Source organism: Ambystoma mexicanum, chromosome 4p, assembly GCF_040938575.1.
Source record: "Ambystoma mexicanum isolate Mex_15411 chromosome 4p, UKY_AmexF1_1, whole genome shotgun sequence".
In the NCBI taxonomy this organism is placed as follows: Eukaryota; Metazoa; Chordata; class Amphibia; order Caudata; family Ambystomatidae; genus Ambystoma; species Ambystoma mexicanum.
In genome coordinates this window covers 554,065,745-554,088,490 of record NC_090927.1, presented here as the reverse complement: position 1 = coordinate 554,088,490, position 22,746 = coordinate 554,065,745, and the positions used below count along the sequence as shown (strand labels likewise).

General features: G+C 44.5%; 1 protein-coding gene across 2 annotated transcripts in view; it reads left to right on the top strand.

The window, feature by feature from the left end:
* Positions 1-22,746, top strand: part of CSMD1 (CUB and Sushi multiple domains 1) — a 5,442,057-nt gene that overhangs the window by 5,102,209 nt on the left and 317,102 nt on the right. The window lies entirely within an intron of this gene.

Here is a 22,746-nt window from a genome sequence, read left to right as displayed (position 1 = left end):
CCAATTCACGGTCTATGTAATTTCCAATAGCTCCACTGTCGATGTATGCTTTTATAGCATGCAACTGCTGAGGCTGTTTTGGGTCCACGAGCACCATTGGCATGACAAAATGCAAGGTCAAAGAGTTTGTTTTCAAGCTCGGCAAGCGGACCCCTACGCTTGTCGGGCTAAGTCGTTTCCCGAATCAGGTGTCAATAAATCGTTATCAGTGGCTCCAACCACCTTCTTAGGTGGTTTAACCGGACAATTTCGAAGAAAGTGACCGGAAGTCCCGCAATACAGACAAAGTTGCATTTGCCGCTTTCTCTCTCGTTCCTTCTGCGTTAATGGTCCTTTAACACCGCCGATTTGCATAGGTTCGGATATGTCGGTACTCTTGGAGTTAGCGTGGGTTTTGATCGGTATCGGGTTTCATACATGAACCGATCTGCTTTTCTATTTTGAAGTCTGTGATCAAGTTGAACCAACAAGTCTATGTAGTCTGCGCAGAAGTGGGGTGGATCTACTATCTGAGCTAGAACATCCTTAAGCTCTCCGCGCAGGCCTCGATGAAACAATGTGATCCTTTTGTTTTCTGGCCATCCAGTTTCCACAACCAGTCTATTAAAGGTGGCAACGTAGGACAGGAGATCCTGATTACCTTGTCGTAAGGATAGCAGTTCGTTATCAAGGGCCTGTCCTTGAGAGTGTCGAACAAACAATCTTTCCATGCTGGCCTGGAAACCCTGAAAATTCTGGAGAATGGGATCATTCTGATTTACCAATGGAATAGACCAATCGGCAGCACTGCCACTGAGGTAAGATAGTATAAAGGCTACCTTGGTCTGGTCGTTAGGGAAGGCCCCGGGTCTGCATAGAAAGTGTAAACGACATTGGTTCATAAAGACGGCATATTTCTTGGGATCCCCCGAAAAACGTTCAGGCGGGGCCAAAGGCATGTGTCCAGGTAGATTGATTTGTACCGGGTTATTCAAACCCATTGATGTGGAAGTACCTCCGGAATTAGATAAAGGAGTATGCCCTGCCTGGGCCTGCAATAACCTTTTGGCCAGGTCATCTGTTCTTTCCTTGGATAGGATCAGTTCTCTTTTGAGAGCGTTAGTCTCCTGGCGGGCTGAGTGCACTTCTGCCCATAATTCCCCCAAAAGCTGGGCCAGCTGATCTGTCTCGGAAGTCTCCATAGCGCCTGGGTGGGAAATTGTAGGTAGGCTTCACGTTCTGTCACGCTCACCTGATTCCCACAGAGGCGCAGGTCTGGCTTCGAGTGCTGATGCTTCTTCAATGGTGAAGCGCAGGACTCTGAGGATGGACAGGTAGGGCCCCTCTACTCTGGCTTCTCTGGCTCGCAGGAATATTCTCCTGTGCGTGAAAAGGGAGTATTACCTACTGACGGAATAATGCTCAAACTTCCACTCCCTTCCAACCCTCCACGATACCCTTCCACGATTCCCCGTGAAGTCTCACCTTAGGGTCTTGAAGGATGAGTTCTCCATCCTGCTTCTAATGCAGGGGCGCGTTGAAACCCAGTTACTTCACTGGATTGAGGTTTGATGGGAGTTCAAATAAGCTTGACTATTCAGGTAAGGCGCTGTAAGAGTTCTGTAGCAAGTTCAAAAGTTCAAGCTTAATAATAATGTTCATTGGCCCTCATTACGACCCTGGCGGAATTCGCGGTGCTAAATGCACCGCGGAGCATGGCGGAAAGCCGCCGATAGCGCCATGGGGGTTGGCGGATTTACCACCCCATGCCGACCTTGGCGGAGCGGTAAATCCCCAATCCCCATTTTACCCTTCCCCATTCCCATTCTTGCCCCATAGGGTATAATGGGAGTGGGGAAGGAGTTAATTACGCCGCCGTAAAGTACGGCGGCGTAATTAACAACGAGGTCCCTTAGCGCCATGGTTTTCTCCGCCCGGTAAAACCAGGCGGAGAAAACCTCCATGGCGCTAAGGGAACTCGTAGTAGGGCGGACGGGTCCGCCGCGATTACCGCTGGCGGTATCCCACTCCGCCAGGGTCGTAATGAGGCCCATTGTCTTATTGCAGCAAGCGCTAACGCTTATGTCTTTTTCCCCTTAGGGGCCGGAGTTCGGAATGCCGGAGATATGGCGCCGACCCGAAGTGAAACGTGCAGTTCCAGTAAATAACAGGTAAGTTCTGGATGAGCGTTCGGGTAATGTCTTTGCATTCGCTCATTCAATGTATTTGTCTTTTTTCCCCATAGGGGCCGGGGTCCGGAATGCCAGGAAGCGGCAGGACCCGAAATGAAATGGGAATGACACAACAGGTAAGTCTTAGAAGGAAACTGAGCTTTTCCTATTCCCTTCCTTCTCTCACCTTGTGTTCTTGTCTTTTTCTCTCTAGGCTCTGGGAAGTGGCTGCGGATCCGGATGATCGCTGCTGAAGATGGAGGTGCCCAGGAAAGGTGAGTGAAATGCAGCGCTGCAGCGATCGAAGCGAAATGCTTTTAAACATGATGTCTTCCCTTTCAGGATCGTCGGTGTGATGTCTCCGTGATGCAGCTTTAGCAGGTAAGGTCTTCTTTCTCTTCAATTCTCTCTTATCTCCCTTTGCAGGTGACCCAGGATGCTGACAGGCGTGGCTGAAGTCCAGATACAGGAGCTGACACGGTGAGCGTCTAGCTGCGAGGAGCAGAACAACGCGAAGCGTGAGTTGCTGATCGGGGGTGGTTGAAATAGCTTTGGAAGAAGTTCCAGGTATGTATCGTTCCACCGATCAGGTATGTATCTTTCCCCGACCACACCCAGGTGGAAAGTAGTCCCACAGGTAAAGTAGTTCCATTCAGGCCTCAAGAGGGCCTGGATGTAGCAGCATGGTCTGCATCAGGTAAGTGCACATTAAAACACTTGAACACATGTCTAGCTTTATGAGCCTGGCGCCTAAGGCGCCAGGACAGGGGTCCAACATGAGCCTGGCGCCTAAGGTGCCAGGACTGTGTCCAAAGGGCCCCAGCTTGGGCCCGCTGGCACTTTCCTGGGGGGAATGATGCCTGCCTCTGGGGTTGCTGGGTCGGACCTGGCTCCTTGGAGGTAGGCATCATGACACTTCATGCCAGCTATCCAGGTTAGAGCAAACACCAAGTGGATCCAGATCACCAGATGGGAATTGCTGCAGACAATTAACACTACAATAAAGGGATTCAATGAGATCAGAGAAGAGATGAGAGCCATACAATTGATGAATATTGAGACAGGTATGCTCTGGACATGATTACAGCAATGGATGGAGGTGTTTGTGCAAAAATCAGAGAATCATGTTGCACATTTATACCTTCTCATGATGATGAGAATGGGACCAGAGGCCACAGACATGGGGACAAAACTCCATGACCAGATGATATAGGAAGTAGAAGACATTGCTGATGACAGCTGGTTTGGATCACTCTTCTCTTGGGTTACACAATGGATAGCAGACATTTTCAAGTTCCCTGGAGCCCTGATAGTGATGATATTGCTTGGATTCTGTGTGATCAAGATAATAATCTCACAATGCCAGAAGACAGCAAAGAAAGCCATAGGGATGAAGATTATGATCGATGTTGAATCAGGATGGAAGCCCAAAGACTTGACAGATGAAGAGATCAGAGACTTTGTAAATGCTAGTATCCATGCACCTGAGGAGAAAATGTTCCTGTATCCAAAGGATCATAAGAAATATGTGGGAAGATGGATCTACTGTAGTCCAAGTGGACAATGCCAGTTTATGACATGGAATAAGGATGAGCATGTGAAAACAGCAGGATGCCTGAAGGGAGTGATAAAGATATGGGTTCCAAAGAAGTTGTTCTTCAGGCCAAGAAGCCTGGATGTGAAGGATGAAGTGAGAGCAGTCGATGATTCGCCCAGAGGGGGAGTGTAGTGGAGGAGCCACGTACCCCCACCTCAATCGACCCACCCCTTTTACCTGTATGCTGGAAACCAAAGTATGAGACGTATACAGAACAGCTGAATCGACAAAGAGAAGAGTATGGACTCAGTCCAGTACCATTAAAAGGAGCAGTACCTAAGAGAATCTGGGAGCCAAGGTGCCCATTGAGAATACCATTTCTACATACAAAGAAATATGATGGCAATTTCAATGAAATCCCTGAAGAAGCAGAGCCAATAAAGGGCACGTATGAATGGTAGTTTCAGAAACCATTGCCAGTATATGTTACATGGAGCTGAAGATGAAGTACATAAAAGAGATGAGGTGACCAGAGAATGCAGATATTGTATAAGGTATCAAGAAAGCAACAAGGATAGGTGACATCTTGGGCTCAAGGTGAAGAAGCTTATGCCACAGAAACAGATGAATATGTCAAGTCATTTTACACGTGTACAGATGGATTTATAGTAAATAGACTGCAGCAAGCACCAAATGTATACATGCATAGTAATGAGAGAATTATGGATGTTTCCACTAAATGTATTATAGCAAGTTGGACATTAGCAAAAGGCCTCAGTTCAGTTTGTCACAGTAAAATGTGAAGTGGATTACAAGCAGAATATCATTAAAAGACAAGGCTCAGCGAGCCAAGAAGTCAAGGCCTTATCAAAACTGGAGCGAATTGACTTTGGATCCAAATTTGTGTGAAAGATCAAACTCCTGTTCAGAAGGCATGAACCTAACAAGGAAGACATCAGAGGTCTATTTGAAAAACAAAATTAATTTACACAAAAAGCTTGATTCCATGGTCTCTATTCACATGGAAGCATGAAGTTGGATGAACAAGGTGGTCACACCTACGCACAGAGTCAGACTGTGCTTCTCACTCCCACATTTTCTCAGAGCTAAGAACACTCTCAAGGACAAAATTCAAAAGCATAATTGACAGTAGACCACTGAGGTGATGATGGATCGATATGCTAATTGGTGGGAAGCTAAAGTTAAGGCATCCTCACCAGCAACTGGATGGGCAGCCTGCAGGATGCTAACATAGGTGGAAAAGTACTGAAGGTGGATCGAGTGCCAACCAATTGTAGAGGATCTGCGTATTTAGGGGTCCTATTGTGTGTAACACAACGGGACATCGTGTATTTAGTGACATTCATAATGGTCATTTTGAAGGAAGGGCTTAGTTCCCCCACCTGATGTTGAGTAACCAATCACATAGTTACACTTTTTTTACACTAGTATGGCTCATATATCTAGATGTTCACTCAGAACCAATAGCCCATGCTTATATGTTTTTGTAGTTTGCCACGTAGGATGATGTTAGTACACATGTGATTTATACGTCATTAATGACACATTTTGCTTATAAGAGTACAGTTTTTTCTTAAAGTACTTTGAGTTTGAAGATCAAGCGATTGTGTTGATGTTCGTTATGCTCCCTGTTTTAGATAATTGATATTAAAACAGTTTGTCAACTTCCTGAGTCGGCTCCATTACTGATTTATGAGTGAGGTCTGTATCCCCATCCATCTCAAGGGTAATTGCTGCTCATCAAAGGGGCTGGGCTATCCAGTTCACAACTTTGTCCAATTGTTTACTGATGCTGCCAGACAGTTTTCAACAAACAAACAACATTTATACTGAAAATGTCCCAAAACATGAGTCTCTTAAAAACATTCAAGAATCAGAGTTTACACATGTTGATTTGAACATGCTTTATGAAATGACCAATTCCTGGGAATAATACGGGGGGGGGGCAGGTGGTGTGATTTCCATACCTTATTTTCTACCCAGCAGTGCAGAATATATATGGCCATGAAGGTGAAAATGCCACCCAAGTGTGCTGAAAACCTCCTTTGCCTCTTTAGGTAACATGGGCCGAGGTCAGACCGTACTCTCTGGGGATGTCTGAATTACTATGGAAGTCTCCAAACAACAATAGCCCTATGTTACCAAAATAAAATGAGTGCCCACACAAGGTTTATAAAACATACAGCTCCGTTCATCCAACACAGACAAGCGGTCATAAACACCAAACAATAAATCTCCAATAAAATAAACATGCAGATCAAGGCAAACTAGGGACTATGTGCTGAAGAAAATGAGTATGAATGACAGGAGTGAAGAAAAACAAGCAGAAATGCAGACATTCTTACAATGTCTTTCTAAAGTAGGACATGGTATCCTAACTGTATCTGGTGCCCAAGAGTTGGAGGGGGACAGAACCTGGAAAAGGATATTTAGGGGCCTCTATTGTATTCACACTACCTTAGTCTTTGTGTAATGGTTTTAGAGTTTAAATACAGGCTTCTTGATGATTTCCCAGTAGCTCGAGTTATGGTACAATCAGTGAATGTGTAGATGGGATTCAAGCATGGTTGCCAGCTGCTCATGGGCAACTCAAAGAGCACGACAGTGTACAGCTCCAGGCGGCAGTGGTACCAGGTGTAGCTGCTGTATTTTGAAAGGGTGACTTGAAGTTGAAGAAGCAGGTACATTGGTCGTGAGAAGTTGATGTGGCGAGTATGTCTTGAACATATAGATCAGCGCATAGTGGCATGCACTGAACACCTCAACTGGATTCTCCCAGTGGCCTGAGGCAGTGACGCATATCATAAAGCACGCAGTCAGTGGGCATGTAGGTACATGTCAACTGGTCAATGGTAATTTGTTATCGGAACGATCTACTCAATGTGGATCAGACCAAGAAATGCTGGTGCCTGTCCTCAGCATTGCCAGAGGCAGCACATTTTGTCTTGTAGCAGGCTGTGGGCCCTCTTGAAGAAAATGATGCTGCCCTGCTTTTCCCAGTCCAGGGAAATGCTTCAGAGTTGCATGCAGATTAATGGCACCTTCCTGGGCAGGATCCCTGGGTGTCAGCAGTTTTCAGTATTAGGCAAACTGTTCTTCCAACAGAAAAGCAGTGAGCAGAGAGCCGCCAAAACTCCTGGAAATCATGTTTTAATCGTATGCATGGGACTTTAAGCCGCTTTAGCTCCATCAGGAAATCCATATCAATCTTCCTACTTAAAGATGATTGTATAGGATGGCTCTCAAACGGTTTTCACCAAGCAGGTGATTTCACTAAATAGTCAAATCTCAACATGGGATTAGTCCTCCTTCATGGCTTCTGCTAAGGGCCAATCCTTGTTTCTGTTACAGATGTTATACTCCATTTGCCATGATCAGAGTCCATGTTTTGCATTAAGTCAGGAGATGAGGGGGTTAGAAGGAAGTGATGGTTACCATCTTCTTCCTATGGCTTCCCTGGTCTTCCCCTCATCCCTGCCTTTCACACATCAAAGAATCTCCTGATCTAATTATCCCCTATCAAATATTTCACTTTTGTCCTGCAGATTATATAACCAAGGAGGAAACCAGTCACTCCACCTGGGAGTGGTATCAGAAATCTTACCAAGAGTTTAGTGGGTTTCCTGCCAATTCAATTTTAGTTGTTCAACCCTTCAAGAATCACTATATCTTTTAATAGGATTAAGCTGTATTTTTTATTTACTACTGTGACAAAGTTCCTCTGCCACCATACTCATCAAGTTAACTTTAAAGAATTGGGCTGGGGTTTGTTTTAAAGAGTCACCATAGTGCTGGTAAGAGGAATTTAACTTGAGATGCCTTTTTGTACTTCTATACTATCCTTCCTCTTAGCTTAAATATTTGAGTAAGAAGATAAGGGGCATCAATTGACATCAGTATGATGTGCTTTATGAGAGTCAATAGAACGTTTAAAATGAAACCTCAGTGAGAGGCTACTACTCACAGGAACGGATGTGTGCGTCTTGGCTCTGTTATTTTGATTTGCTTTGGATTTGATTCATTTATTCAAGTTTGTTTCCTTTCATTTTAGGGACAGGAGTTCTCTCAGTGCCCAGATGTGTGACTGTATGCATATTTTGTCATTATTTGCCACATTTCAGTTCTTATGTCATCTTTTATTATTTTAGTTAATGTTGTGTTTCCTCAATTATTTTAGTTTGTTCTTATTTTCCTTGTAGCCGAAGTACTCAGGAGGAGGTTGCCTGGCTTCTTACAGTATGCCAGGGTCTCATTCCTGGTTGCTATTTGCTACTGCTGTTTATTTTCTGACTCACACCCTTCAATTTGGAGTCTTTCCTCGCTGTCTACATACCAGCTACATCATGATGGGCTCCTGGCTATATTGTGTGACGATATAACAATAGATTGTCTCAGGAGTGCAGCGGACAAGTGCAGCAGGAGTGCTTCTTATGCAGCAAAGCCACACCTAAATCAAATCCATCTGTGCCCATCTGTGTCCCAGCCTGGCCCTGGATTACTGACATTGGTACTGCTCCCATCACTACCACCTATTCACACAACATGTTATTGAAATATGCCCTTCTGGACACAGCAATCCCTGTACTCACCCCGCTAATGTTGCAGCCATTGCACCAACCCTCACTGTATCACGTGCTTTTTTTTCTGTTTGATTCCCACTCATTGGTGGCTCATGCAACTCACTGTTATGACTTGTTGCATGACCATTCTCCTGACCTTAGCTGTGTCACAGTGACCTGGTTCTGTGGTGCCACTGTTTCAGCCCTGGTTCAAGCTTTACCACCCAACTATGGAGTTTTGTGCATGGACAGAAGATAACCCCATTCTGGCGGAGGTCTTGCATTGATATTTAATTTTTACTTTACCTGCTCTATCCTACCTCTTGTCCATAGTATCCAAATAGAAGCTATGCTTGCCCGTATCCCTATATGTGCATCTAAAACTTCACATACTGATAGTTCATCGCCCACCTGGTCGTGACCAGGCTTTTAATTCTGCTTTTTTAGAACTTGCTGCAGACCCTTAAAATCACCTTCTTGACTTGATCATAGCAGGTGACTTCAACTTGCACTCCATTCTCCCCAACTGATCATTGGATCAACCCAGAACCTGGGTAACATGCTAGACCTACTTTTCTCCCCGACTGCAATTGACAGAGGTATTCCCATCTTTTTTGTGCATTATGGTCCAATCACTTTATTATTCTTTTTTAAGTTGTGCTATCCCTTCCCATATCTAATCTTGCTTTATCTCATACACCATGTCGTAGATGGTATGGCGTTGATGCGGCTCTCTCTTTTCTTTCTGCATTGACAAGATTGATCTAATTCGACAAGAAATATTTTCTCTGGAGTCTAGCAGTGTGATGTTTCTCTTTTTTATTTGTAAAAGCACAAGCAACAAAACCAATCGAATCCTGTAGCAGATGGAATATTTCATCAGGCAAAGTATAATCACCAATTGTGTTGACAATAGCCCATACGTTAACAGAAAACCCTATCTGAAAATATTGGTTTTAAGTCTTGTTCGAAATGTTAGGAGCAAGTTCATTTTCCTTAGATTCACAGGGAGACTATTCCACAATCTGGGCTGAAGACCGAGAATCTACCATCTCTCCTAGCAACGGAGTGTCTCTTAGGGATAATGAGTAAATGTTTGTCTTCCAATCTGAAGAACCTAGTAGTTTGGTATGGTATTAGCTTGTCCTCATTCAGCTTGGTGCCAGACCATGTATGTATTCAAACACTAGGCGACTAATCTTGAACTTTTAGCGATCATCCACTGCTAGCCAATGGAGAGAGCAGCGAAGACCAGAGATTGGGGTGTGTTTTGGTATCCCAAATACTAGTGTAACTGCTGTATTTTGTGCCTTTTGTAAGCAATAGATTTGTTTGGCAGGGGCTCCAGTCAGGAGGCCATTGAAATACTTCAATTTTGAATTAACTAGCGCTCCTACCACATAGCACGATCATTCTCAGACACATACGGGAGGGCGTGTCGTTACAGCCGTATGTTATAGAATGCTGACTGAACTTTTGCTTAGACCTGTCCGTCACAGCCCAGGTCAATCTGCCATATGCACCCTAGATTTTTTACTTTAGAAACATTCTTCTGTCTTTAAACTAAGAATAGAGGTGGGGTGGACTGCTATTCCCCTTCAGTAGGTGTTTTGGTCCAAAGAGAATCACCACCATTTTGCTTGGGTTAATCTGCAGCCAATTTAAGGCCATCCAATCCCCTATTTCTTTGAGGCATATACCCACCTTGATAAGTGAATCATCTAAAGTCGTCAAGTCCAATATACATCTGCGTATCGTCTGCCTATCATTGAAAACTGATGTTTTCCTTAAATGTCCATCAGTGGACGGAAGTAGATATTGAACAGGAGAGGTGAAAGTCCAGATCCCTGTGGGACCCCACAAAATTGTGAAATAATTTTTTGATAGGGAGCCCCCAACTGTACACACTGTATGCACCCACTCAGAAAGGCTACAAACCAGTCAGATGCACTTTCTGAGACATTTCCTGTACTTTTTAGACGATAGAGCAGGATACTGTGGTCCGCCGTGTCAAATGCCGCGGATAGACCGAGCATTATGAGTAGGGATAATTTACCATCGTACCCCGCTTGCAACAACTCGTCCCATACCACAGTCAGCGCTGTTTCAATCCCAAATTTGGGCCAAAATCCAGGATTTTTCCTGACTATGGAAGACCTGCAATGGGATGTTAATTATGAAGATCATCAGGATCTAGATTTGGCTTCTTCAGCATAGGAGAGATAGGAGAGATGACCAACAATTTCAGGTCATCTGGAACAATCCCCTGATTAAAGGACACATTTATAAAGTTGGTCATGAATGCAGTTAGGTCTAATTCTATGCACTTTGCAGCTTATTTAAGTAAGGGGAAAAGTGAATTCTTAGTGGGTTTTAGAGCCGACAGGAGAGGAAAGATTTTCTCTTCTGACTCTTGGAATTTCTTGACTCTTCTGACTCTTGGAGTTTCCCCCTTTGCCTGACATAATATTCCTGTCCAGGGAATTTTGGGGGACTATGTCATGTTCCCTTTGAAGCTTAATGCTTTTCTGAATTGTCGAGATCTTATCCATAAAGAAAACATTTATTGCGCCTCTGTCATTGCTGGATGTCAATCATCTTCATTTCTGGTCTTATTTTCCCTCCTTTAACCCAAATGATATTATAAGGACCATGAATAATCTTAAATTGTCTTCCCCATTGGATTTCATTCCATTTTCTACTCTGAAAACAATTATGTCTGAAATTGCCTCTGAGGTCACCTCTCCGGTGAATCACTCTTTGTCCACTTGTTGTATTCATCCCTCTCTGAAGCACGCCTTAGTGATTCCCCCCTGAAAAAAAAACCTTCTTTGGATCCCCTTTTTTTATGGCTAACCTTTGCCCTATTTCTCTTCTCCCTTTTCTGATGAAATTATTAAAATCCTTGATTACTCCCCTTCTTAGTTCTTTTCTCGAAAAATCCTCTTTTTTTGACTCAATCCAATCTAGGTTCCACCCTAGTCGTGGTACCAAATTGGGCTAGTCTCGGTAGTAGACAACCTATCCTGGCTTTCTGATCAGGGTGGTATTGGTGCACTGATCTGCATCTGGGCTCAGTGCTTTCATGGTTTTGTTCTTTTCTAGCTGATCGATTGCAGTCTCTCTCTCTCTCTCTCTCTCCCTCTCTCCCTCTCTCTCTCTCTCTTCTCTCACTCTCTTTCTCTCTCACTCTCTCTCTTTCTCTCTCTCCCCCTTTCCAATCTGCCCCAGCATCTCTTATTGTGGGTTCCTGCAAGGTTTAGCTCTTTCCCCTATTGTTTTAATGTGTATGTCCAGCCATTAGCCAAGCTCATCCAGTCCTTTGGCTTCCGTCATTACACCTATATGCAGATGACACTCAGATTGTAGTACACTTAGATCATGCCCAATCTGAGGCTGCAGATCAATTTAGATCTTGTCTGAAGGCTGTATGCAACTGGATGAGTAGTAACTAGCTCAAGATCAATGGTGACAAAACAGAGGTTTGGGTGATTGGCCCTCCCTCAGCATCCACCTTCTGGACTCAGGCTTTTTGGCCGTCCTCGTTAGGCCCCTTTCCTCAACCTGTCACTGTAGTAAATGATCTAAGGGTCACAATGTGTCCCTTGCTGTCCATGGAAACAAGAGTAAGTGTTGTCTGCCAAGGGGGTCACTTCAAACTTAAGAGCTTGTTTAAAGTCCCCACTTTTTCCCCCTCACTTACATGCTCCAGTCATTGCATCTTCCATCTTTGGCACTATGAATTATTGTAATTCCCTTTTTTTGGCTCAAACAACTTATCTTATTAACCAGGTGCAATTGTCCATAATGTGGCTGCTAGAGATGTTTCTGGTCTCTCTTTTCGTGAGTCTATTTTCCACATCATACGCAGTCTTTACTGGCTCCCGGTTCGTAGCTGCATTGAGTTTCATTCCACTGTCCATCAGGTGCTGAATATCTTCAGGACACATTTCATCCAAATACTCCTTCCGGATCCCTTTGCTCTGCTAATGCTCTTCTAATGCAGTTTTCATTGCTCCAGAAACAGGCGGTCCCACATTCTCTTTGGCAGCCGCCACACTCTAGAATAAGCTTCCCTGTTCTTTGCGCGTCATTGACAATCGCCTCCTGTCCATCCCCATCTGTAAACGTTCCTATTTTAAATTCTGGGTCTGCTTTGCCTGCCCTTTTTTTTCCTGTTGCAATTTTCCTCGGTATCTAGTAATATTATACCGATATATAGGGTCGCCATACATAGGTTGCCGGGAAAAGGCTGTGGCAACTTTATATATGGTGACCATATATAGGGGTCAAGGGGAGTGGGGGTTTTAGGGGTTTCAGGGGTGTCCTCTGCATTTTCATTGTTATACTGTCCCTACAAACAACTTTTTTGTCAGACAACATTTTTGCAGGGACATTATCGCATGGAAACTTCCCCTCCAGCGCCATGATGCCTTTTTTGGCGTAAATTGCAGTTTATAAGCACAACTAACATGACATACTAAGCTGCCACATATGGACATTTGAAGTACATGATACTTTTTACTGATTGCTGCCCAATTCACATTTCAGACGGCCTATCGTTTGGATACTGTGGTGTGCAGGAGTATCCACACGTAACGGGCAGTGATCATGTTAACCTTATATTTGCATGGCAAATATCAAAAAAGCTCAGGCTCGTATCCACACTAATGGCATTCTGCCACACCATTCATGATCAGGAAACACAAGAGGCAAACGCAAATCCATAGTAATACACCTTCAGCTTGGTCACGTCACCTGTGAGAGGTGATGTCGACCCACTGTGCAGTAATTACAAAAACTAACAATCAAATGAGGCTTTGGGAATGCACTTGTAACAGGATCCATACACCGTGGCGCCATTCCAGAACTTGAAAAATGGCTTAGCACACAATGTGCATCACCCTTGACTCTCTGGGAAAGAGATCGAGGGAGAAGCGGTATTATATATCGTTAAAGTATGTTAAGAGTGGCATAACTGTGAAGACCACACAAAGAGGCATGTGTTCCATGACATTACACAACAGAGGCAGTGGTACGTCACTGTAACTTTTATTTCATGTCCCACACCACTGGTCTATATGTAAATATATGTTTTCTCATGAATATGAGCATTAGAGAAAAGCAGAAGCAGATTCGTGCCATGTTTAAATAGCTCTCCGTCTATATCATGTGGGTTACTTGGCATTACAGAGCACGCATGGCATTAGAGTCCGTGTAGCCTATTATTCTTTCTTTACAATCAACTTGGAATCGCATCTTATGTTTTTTTATTTTTTTTTGAGAATGTGGTATAGAGAAAACTGATCCATAAAGGTTATTATGCGATCTGCGCTGCCCATCGACATTGCTGTACATTATCACCCGGGTAGAGTGCTGGCTCCTATCAAAGCATGGGACACAGGGCTTTGACTCAAGATGCAGGACCACGTTCCCCACATCCATTACCTGGGGCCATTGTGTGTTGCTTATCTCATTACTGCTGGCTTGTTTGTGGTTGCCCTCGTTCCACTGTCTTCAGTTCTCCTATGCCTGTTCATGGTCTGTAAGAATGTCATTGGGCCTCATTACGAGGCAGGCAGTAGCTGTGCCCTTATTAAGGGCACGGCTGCTGCTGGTAATGGTTTTCCAGAGGCCAGAAAAGGGCAATAACCCGGTCATGCCAACCTTGGTGGACCTGGTAATTGCCCTTTTCTGGGGTCCAGAAAAAATATTCCCCATTCCCATTTGAGCCCCATAGGGCTCAATGGGAATGGGGAGGATGGTAACACCAGGCGTTCCAGAGCGGCACCCGCGAGCATACTTGTAATGTTTCAGCGAGTGAACAACTGCGCCGGTAGCACTACCGGCTCCATTGTTGCCTTATCGCAACACTCCAAATGAGGCCCATTGTAATTTCCCTTGTTCCCTCCCTTGCCTTGAAGCGCTTTGAAACACATTGTGTATAGGCAGTATATAACTATTATATCATATGTCAGCATATTCTACCTATTATCCAGCTCCCTCTCCTTTCATCTCCTGAAGCACCCCCTGCTCCTCTTTGAGTCTTTCGAGTGTTGCCCATGTAAAATGCCTTTCTCCTTTCTGTGGCCACACATTTCACTTTCCTTTGCGTGCCCACCTTCAAGTGCCAGGTTGTCATCATTTCCATCATTGTTTGCATTTAAGGGGGTACTTTGACACCGCGGTGCTAATAGAGCTCAGGCCCAGTGATAACTATTTATTAATAATGGCCCGTCAGCCATGCTACCTTCATGCCATCACCTCAGTCCGGCAGCCACTAGAGCCTACCTGGACCTATGGCCATTATCGCCATATTCTGCACACCCAACAAGTGAAGGGAGATGACACTTCTCGCCAATGTTATATATTCATGTGTGTGCAATGTCAAAACACACACAACTGGGAACGTAGAGCAACAGGAGACTAGACCAATGATTTGCATCACCACCTAACGATTGTGTATTTCCAATGCAGCGGCACCTATTCATCACATAACATATTTGATTGTTTTCTTTTAACTTTATGGCAAGTCTGGGGCATTAACCGTGATCAGTAAGAGCAGCAATGAAGTCATAATAACCTTGCGGAGGGGTGGAGCACAGTGAACATGGGGCCAAAGGTAGGATATTCAACGAAGTAGAAATGTGTTTTGTTGTTTAAAAAACAAAGTACACAAAAAACACTATGAAAGGGACCTTGTTGTGTTTATTTGTTTAAAATGTATGATACATCTATAATGTAGTCGTAAATGTTGTGAGCCATTAAGCAGTCAAAGGTGTGGACCAAAAGCAGTATTCTTTCCCTCAAGTAATCTACTTTGGATTACTACACTCTCGGCTGAAAAGGGGAAACCGATTGCACATTTCACCAACAACTAAATGGCACCATGCTTGTGCAATATTTGTCTCAAATGTTAAGCAACCCAGAATGTAGAGTGCCTGGCCAATCATAGATACATGACCTGCAGCATCATGCAAAGGTGCTGTTTAGGTGGGTCTATTAGGTGTCTCTTGCCACACCTATTAACTGAAAATATTGCATTAGAGTGCAGCTAAAGAGGAATAGCAAATGAGAAGGGACACACATCCATCCGGTAGGTGTTGCTTGGTGATTTGCCCACCCAGTTCCTGCCCCTTTCCGCACAAAACACTTCCCCACGGGCACTCCTTGAGCTCGCTTCAATGAAGCCTTGCCAACAAATGTTGAACTCACAGTGCCTGCCTGTGTTTTTTGAAATCACTGTTCTCGGAGTAAATGACTTAATTGTAGCTTTAAAACCGCGGCTGGTGTAATCAAAATTTTGTATGATCTGCCTTCAGCCACCCGATATATATTAGCACTCTTCGTGTCCTTAACTGAAGCCCTGTTAAAAACAAATATTGACAAAGCCAACAGTTTTGGCTTGCAAAAATAAAATAAAAAAAATGTCAGTCAATGCCACTACTGCTGTGCCTGACAAGTACCCTTCCCATGCCAAATAAACAACAGGAATGAAGAAGTGTTTTTTTCTTTCTTCTGTAGTGAAGTATGGACAGCAAGTTGCATGTCAATCATGAAAGGGGCTCTTGTCATGATAGGGCAAAATAAAATGCGAGAGTGGTGGTGTACTATGAAAAAGAAATGCTAACTAAGCACAGTGATACGGTTAGGTGGTGCTGGATAGGGCTTCCAACATGAAACATGACTGCAATCCCCAAGTTTGAATTTGGTCATTATTACAACACTTACATGCTTACATGAAACTCGTTTGAAGCATCATACAAAAAAAAACTCACATTATTAATATTGCAACTACTAACTGAGAACATGGAGTAGGTGTACATGTTTCCCGCAGTGTAAATGGGTAAACAAGAAGACAACACACCTTTAAATAACATCTATGCTAGTAAAGGACTTTGCGGCAATCAATTATAAGTGCCAAATTGTTCACAGTATGTTTGCAGCCGTACCAATTGCCAATTGAAATTACATTAATACGTTTGACTTTTAGTAGCTTGCAGTAAGTGCCAGCTTCCCTGAAAGGACTCACTGTTGGACCACGTCCAGCTCTTGTACATTATCTGTGATTAGTTTTGTTAGCATTTAGACTGGAATTGCTCCAATTGCCAATGAATTAGCTAATCTTCAATTTAAGTAGTGTTGAATAGTTTTTGGGTAGGGCTGGTTGGTATTGTATATAATGCATGAATGCATTTAGTTTGGAAATAAATAATTGGAATTCCATGTCCATTGTTTAAAGGAGGGGTGCAACACATCCCCAACCATTTTTTATTTGTTTTAAACTGATGTATGTTTTCATAATAATGCTGGAATGTAATATGTACAACACACTATCCAAAGCTGAAGCGCTAGGAGGACAAGAGGGGAAAGAATACAACATTTGATTTATTTGATAACTACCATTCGTACTGCACAATTGTGAAATAGAGGGCAGCAAGGTTAAACGTGGCATTCCATTCATCGGAAATATTGGACTTGATTTACAAATGTAATCTTCAGAACAAATCCGTGGCCTTAAAGGATCTGAGAGAAACTGATTGTATCTGCTGAAGGTGTGGAAGACTCCTTCTTTTAAGGGCAAGGGTCCTCAGGTGATTGGACTAAAGCTACAGTGCCTTAGTGGTACAATCCCTGCACTGGGGTGGAGTGGACATTGTCCTGTTGATGTCACACCCAAAGTGCTTTGATCCAGAGGAAGTGGAGGGGACAAAGAAGGGAGAGAGAGACGGTGAGAATCCAAATGGTGGAAACCCTCCCCCATTGACCAGAGCCCTACTGCCTGTCAAAATCCCACCCCCTTCCCTTTTTACTGAGAACAAAGGCCTTTAGAGATGCAGCACCCTGGTATAAGGCTACTCCTTTTGAAAGGGTGCACTCCCTTGATGCCCTGGCTGTCTCAGATGGAGGATGTTACTGGCAGGAGAAATTCCACTTTCTCCTGAGGGGCTCTTACAAGCCAACTATCATGCCATGAGTGTCTTGTTGAACCGCTCTCATCTTTGGGTGAAAGGCCATTGAGAACTTGTAGGCTACTCCACATTCATCCCACAGTGTCATCATATACGTGTTTATGAAGTTGGATCCTCTGTCTGAAATGAACTTTTTAGGGAATCCCACATGACAGAATATCCTGATGAGAGCCTTTGTAACCACAGGGGCTTTGATGCACCTTTAGGGAACAGCCTTGGGATACTGGGTGGCATGATCAACAATGACCAAGAAATGCTGGTTTCCTAAAGAGGTTTGCATATCCAAAGGTCCCACATTGTCCATGCCTATCCTCTCAAAAGACCCCCAACTACTGTTAGTGGACTTATGGGACCTTGGTGGCACCAGCCCCCTTGCCGGATGCTTGACAAGTGTGGCAGGACCCAACTATTTATTTTATCTTTGACCCCCATCTGGGGCCAATAGAAGTGGGAAGACATCCTGTCAGCTGTGGTCATTCCGGGATGACCTGCCAATGGGATGCCGTGAGCCAAGTCCAGAAGGAAACTTCTGTGGCACTGGGGAACAACCAAACACTGGCTGGCCCCTGCCTCAGAAGTCTTGGGCTCACTGTACAGGAGACCATTCTCCCAGTACACCCTGAACATCCCTGGGGCTTCCCCCTGGACCTGCTTCTCTGCTTGTTCACACAGATCTGTCAAAGTTGGGCAGTTGTGCTGTACCCAGCAAAAATGAGCCTGACTCAGGCCCCCAACTAAAGGCAAGTCACTTAGCTCAGGGAGACCCCATAGGTCCAAAACTACCCTGTACTCCACCTCAGGTGAGGGTTCTATGCAACCCTTAGGGCACTGAATCAGGTGCTCCCACATCAGGCACTTCATTGGCCATCAGACCCTCCCTGCCAGGAACAGGAGTCTCTTTGGACTCTAGTTCTGGACTGGGAAGTATCGGTAAAGCCAGGAATATGCCATCATCAGTTGCAAGAGTCCCTGGACCCATGGCCATCAGGGCCGCTTCCCGTGCTGCCTCCTTTGCCCTAGATTGTATGACCATGCCAAAGATTTCGGAGTCACGTTTATCATTTCCCAGCAGACAGTCTACTAGAATGACATCTTTCACAGCAATGTGGTGCTGAGAGGATTCCACCCTGCGACTGGACTTCTTGATGGCCAGTGGGCATCGGGTGAGGCCATTGAATCCCCAGAATAGTCAGGGAGGACCATCAATGATTAGGTGCTCTGCACCCATTGTCGTCAGACATCGGTGATACTCACATCTGTACCACAAAGTGCATTAATGAACACATGGTCCAAAAAGATCTCTGTATTCATGGGAATCGGGGGCCTCCGTTGGAGACCCACTACTTTTCGCGTGCAGGGATATGAGGGTGCGTTGGACCAATTCATCGTCTAAGATGCCCACATTTACTATGTTTACTTCTTCCTCATCTTCCTTAGGCATAGTGCCAACTACAGCCAGCTTGGGTCTACCCTTGCAAGAAGAATCTCCCTTTCTATGCCTCAGATCTATGGAGACATGGTAGCCTTGAGAGACTGCTCCAGTGCTAAGGGTGCCCTCACTTCTCCTTTCTGATGGAGTGGATGATGCAGGTGACTGGTATTTTCACTCTGGTTTTTGGGGCCCTTTCGTAGCAAGAGGGTGCAGACCTTTGCTCTAACCCTCTTTGAATGTACTCTTTTCAACCCCCTTGTCCTCTGGTTTGGGTGCAAAAGCCACTGCCTTTTTCTGGACAGGAATAGCCACAAAACTGTCACCTGCCTTGGCAAGCTCCTGAGGGTCTGTGATACTTTTATCTACTAGATGGTGGTAAAATTCGATCTTACATTGTTTCAGAATGCGCTCACATGCAATCAGATTAAACATGACTGTAAACATGTCAACTTTATTACCTGAGTCCACTGTGCCCACACAGTGGGAGGAATGCTGAGAAGTGCTATTGTGGTTGCTCTCCTCAGTGGTACTCATGCCACCCTAGTTGTCCCCCAGGTGCATGGGCAATATAGCTAGGAGATTGGATCCTGCTCACTGCTGGACCACCAACATGCCTTTATCTTCCCAAATGCTTGGAGACTCTTTAGCAGGTCAGTGGTTCAAGGGTAAGAGTCCTCAGGTGATTGGACTAAAGCCAGCCTGCCTCAGTGGTTGAATCCACGCTTCAGGGTGGAGTGGACATTACCCTGTTGATCTCATACCCAAAGTGATTTGCTCCAGAGGAAGTGGAGGGGATAGGAAAGAAAGAGAGGGACTCAAAATGGTGGTAACCTTCTCCCATTGACCAGAGCCCTCCTACCTATCATATTCTCACCCCTTCCCTTCTTACTGAGAACAAAGGTCTTTAGAGATGCAGCACCCTGTTGTGAGCATACTCCATTTGAATGGGTGTGGTCCCTTGATGCCTGGGCCTGGGATAACTGCCTGCTGTGTGGCTGTCTTGGGTGGAGGATGTTACCGGCCCTCACAAAAATATCAAAAAGAAGGATCAGCCTTCCAGGTTTTCATCCTGCCATTCACCAGGCTACACCCGGTTGACCATAATACACATCACCTTCCATAGTGGATGGAGCTTTCTCACAGGAGCTGACACATGTGCAATATCAATTGGAATGTGGCAGTTGTGATCATATGTAGCACCATGCACTATGCCTAAATGTAGGCATAACTTTTATTTGATGTTTAACCTGCCACCAGCATGGGCGACTCATGATCATCATCATTCGGGGTACAGTAGGGCATATCTTAATTGAGGGCACTGCACTGCAGGGACTTGACTGTCTCTGTGGCTGTCAAGTGGGCACCTCATGACCTTCAAATCTCTTCTGTGTCACGAGTAGATCATTCTATGTGTTAATAAAAATAAAAAAGCCTGGGTTTTGCACCCTTGCAAAATGGCAAATCCGCACACATAGTTTGTAGGTGTTAGTCTGAAATGGCTGTAGGGCACATTATGCAAGTCTTTGCAGAATTTGGCATTGGGGCCTTCAGACAAAATATTTTCATGCTTCTTTCACAGTTTTTGGAGAGCAGAGGCAAGTCAGCTATCAAGTTTGATGATGTTTCAGGGTATTGTAGCATAACAAGATGACTCTTAATTTGACATGTGCAAAAGATTTTCTTCGATGTGTAACATAGCACCTTGTATTTGGTTCCTTTGTGGTATAGTAGACCAATATGAATGGACATACAAACAGCTGATACAGGGATGTGCCTATCCACAGGAATACATCAAAAGAAATGTTCTAAAGTTGATAAAACCCACGTTGCTGCATTGACAAGGTCAGAAGGACATCATGGTGCAATGGAGTCAGGATTTTCCCTTTATCGCTATGGTAGACACTCAGTGCTGTTCCTGAGAAATACTTACCTATTCTAATTGGTGGTCAAGTAGTCAAATCCTTGTTCTCAGTATTGATGTGGGGCTTGTTCCCCCTTCCAGGAAAGTCGAACCTGTGTTGTTTTTCATGTGTTTCTGTGTTTAAAAATTAGGCTTTTTCCCTCTCCTCTAGGAAGGTCGAATCTGTGTGTTTTTCACTTGCTGCTGTGTTAAAAAAAAATACTATTTTCCCCTCTTCTGTAGGAAAGTCGAATCTGTGTGTTTTAAATTTGCTGCTGTGTTTAAAAATGTGGCTTTTTCCCTATATCTAGGTTCTTCCCTTTGTCCAGATTACTCGCTTCTAGGTCTTGTGCTTTCTGCTGTATGATGTAACCTAGGCCTTTTCCCTTCCTGGACACTTGACTCTAGATTGTTGCATTTCTCTGTGGTTGTAGTTGGTGTTGTGCTCTGCATTTCCTCCCTCTCTCCCTCTCTCCCCCTTTTCTTCTCTCCACACTCCCCCTCAAAGGTGCTCTCAATCTCCCTTATATTCTCAAATTGCTATTCTATCACCTATCCTATCCCTCTTTCGAAGACTGGAAGGAAAAAGTAAGTGCATTTATATTTTACCTGTGGCTAATTGTTTCATAGAAAAACATAGAGCATCAATGTAAAGTTGTGCACCTGCATACAGAATGAAGTCAAGGTTTGAAGTGCGGGTGCAGTACCATTGTAAATGAACGCCACGTTATGTTCAAAAAGGATCTCATCCAATCCAGGGTTGCCCATCAATGACACCTATGTCACCTGCCACAATACTAATTTGTTTAATAAAATATGTTGGCATTGCAAACCAGCTTGTTTCATGTCACAGAGTATGAGGGTGGGATCGATATAAGTAACATTATTCTTAAACTGAGGGTTGTCCATGACCAGAAATAGAAAATCAAAATATACATTTTTATGGCCGTTTTTTAAGCCAGTTGATAAATACACTGACAGTCCCTCATACCACTGAATTTTTGTGCTTGACCCGGCTTCTAATGATTGGTGACTACTACATCTGCCTAGAGATTGGGTCTTTTCTAAAAGTAACACGTGTTGTGCATAGGATTAATGTACCTATTCCTAGGGCATATAATGCAGTTAAACCATACCGCTGTATGGATAGCCTTGAATTCAAATTAATATCCATTGTTTTTTCTGCTTCACTGGCACTACATCTTTATCTATTTTTATTTATTGGGTATTTATAATGCACCTATACACAATTTCGAGGCACAACAAGACAAGAGGGTGGGTGAAAAGGGAAGGAAAAAAAAGAAACAATCCTATTAGGCCTTGTGACATTCGGATCATGCAAGTACTGTAAGAGAGGTGCAAGGGAGAGGTGAGGGGAATGGGGGAAGTGCCATACATGGTGGAAGAGCCTGTGAGAAAACGAGTGCCAGGGGAAGCCACGTGGACAGAAACAGGGAAATCAGAGAGTTCAGGGGAAGGAAGTTTCATGAGCTAAGTGCAAGGTAAGAGGCTCGAAGGGCTAGAAGGGTGCAGGCCTAGCCAGGCAAGAGCATGGGGAGGAGCCTGGTAGGTCAAGTGCAGATTGAGGGGGGTCAGGGGAGACCAAGTACAGGGACAGACTGGAATTGGCGGATTCGGTGGGTGCCCTGTAATACTCTGAAGGAACCAGGCAGCCAGTGAAGAGGCAGACGGGGACGCTAGCAGGGGAAGGAAAGGGGGAAGAAAGAAGAAAAAAGTAAGGTCTTGATAAGCTTCTGGAACTTAAGGGGACCTGGCTCAAGTCTGAGAGGGGCATGGAGGCCATTCCAGAGGGAGGCACCTGTGGAGGAGAGAGATCTACCTTCACTCTCTTCTTGGAAAAGCATCTGATCTGTAAAGAGTTAGAGCTAGATGACTGAACGGTTCTAGCAGAGTGGTATTTAGGGTGTGAGAGTTGGATGTAGTGGGTCCCTGAGCCCAGAAAGCCTTGTGGATGATGCAGTGGGTGTTGAACTTGATCCTTGCAGCAATCGGGAGCCAGTGGGGAGATTTTAGGGCTGGAGAAATGTGGTCCCTCGCCTTGAGGCTAAGGATATGTCTTGCAGTCATGTTCTGGATTAGTTGAAGGGGGCAGAGGGCATAGTTAGGCAAATTGACAAAGAGGCTGTTGCAGTAGTCCAGCCTGGAGAGGACCAG